Raw genomic sequence first — 1,709 nt, 5'->3', positions numbered from 1 at the left:
TTCTAGTACTTTTCGTTCGATATTGTTTTAAGCTTATTTTAAAAATTATTTTGAACTTTTTAGTTCAATGTGCTTTAAAAGCGTATTTTTTAGTTTTTTTTAACTATATTTATTTGTATGAGAATTTTACAAGAATAGTATAATTAATTTTGCACACTTTAGTATGTTGATACTGTGGTTCAATTCCATTGACATGGCATAAATCGGTTTTCTATTCCTTTTTATTACAAGCTTATTACAGAAAAGTTATTAAAAATAAATAATGAATTATCAGCCTTTACTACCTTGTTGTACGATATGAAGACATACTACTAATCTCCGAACTAGTGTCATTAAAAGTATCTAAAACAAAAGATTTTATTTTAAAGAAGTTAAAAATAAAATATTTTGTATAATTACTATATGGTATATCAGCAGCAATTTGTTTCCGAACTTCGATTAGACGTTTTAATAATAAATCAAATTTTTCATTTGATGAAATAATATCCAATATTAAATTTTGAGCACTGGTCACACAAGCTGATTTTATTTGATTCACTAAAAAATAAAACAAGTTTTCAACTCTTGCATTATATACATTTTTTGAAGTGTAATTAACTTAAAATTATCTTTTTAGATAATGTGGTGAGTAATTCAAGTTGGAAAACAAACATTTCACATCTCTCATAAATAGCTCATATTTTATAGATGATATAAGGGACTAGCTAGGCATTTATCCTTAAAACCTATCTTGTAATCTTAGTTTGAAAATTTTATACAATAAAGTGATAGTTCATTCTATAATCCTTAACATACTTTCCGTTTTCTCTATGAAGTTAGAATTGTAACTGACTCTTTTTCAGTTTTGTCGCCTTTATTCCAACTACTTCGGGTCAGCCACCCTTATCATAAACTTCCACTTGACAAAATCTTTTCAATCATCTACACAAACATCAACAGTCTTTATATCACATTTAATAATATGCCTTTATCTCTTTTTTGGTCTTCCTCTGCCTCTTCTTCCTTCAACATTAATTTCTATAACTGTTCTTATAGCTTCCAATTCTTCTCTCCTTATAACATGACTAAACCATCTAAGTCTATATTCTCTCATCTTATCCACGATTGACGCAACACCTATACATTCTCTTATATGCTCGTTCCTTATTTTATCTTTTCTAGTCACTTCACTCATCCATATAAGAATTCTTATCTCAGCTATACTCATTCTCTGCTCGACTTCTTTATCAACCGTTCAACACTCTGAACCATACATCAGCTGGTCTCACTACAGTCTTGTAATTTTACATTTCAGCCTCATTGGAATTCTTTTATCGCATAACACACCAGACGCTTCTCTCCGCACTTAATCTTATGCCTTACATCCTCATCAATAACACCGCTCTTTTGCACAATTGATCCTAAATGCTTAAAACTTTCCACCTCTCCTATCATTTTTCTTGCCTATTGTCACTGAATTCCTCATTCACCAATTTTGTGTACTCGTTTGTCAAACTTGTACTCTATATGCTCTATTTTATTCTTATTTACTCTCAAACCTTTTTCTTCAAGAGCTAATCTCCACACTTATATCCTTTGATTAATTTCCTCCCTATTTTCTATTAATTATTATTATTATTATTATTATTATCTATTATTAGCTTCGATGCAAAGCTGAGAAAGTATTGGTTTTACTAAAATGTGTTTTTTTTTTTTTTGTGTCTGTTACC

At 29.1% G+C, this 1,709-nt stretch overlaps 1 protein-coding gene across 1 annotated transcript in view; it reads left to right on the top strand.

Moving 5' to 3' along the window:
* LOC126903307 (elongator complex protein 1) overlaps positions 1–1,709 on the top strand; it is a gene marked incomplete in the record, with an annotated part of 30,642 nt that overhangs the window by 3,218 nt on the left and 25,715 nt on the right.

Source organism: Daktulosphaira vitifoliae, unplaced genomic scaffold, assembly GCF_025091365.1.
Source record: "Daktulosphaira vitifoliae isolate Bord-2020 unplaced genomic scaffold, ASM2509136v1 Scaffold_3, whole genome shotgun sequence".
In the NCBI taxonomy this organism is placed as follows: domain Eukaryota; kingdom Metazoa; phylum Arthropoda; class Insecta; order Hemiptera; family Phylloxeridae; genus Daktulosphaira; species Daktulosphaira vitifoliae.
This window is presented reverse-complemented; position numbering and strand designations above follow the sequence as displayed.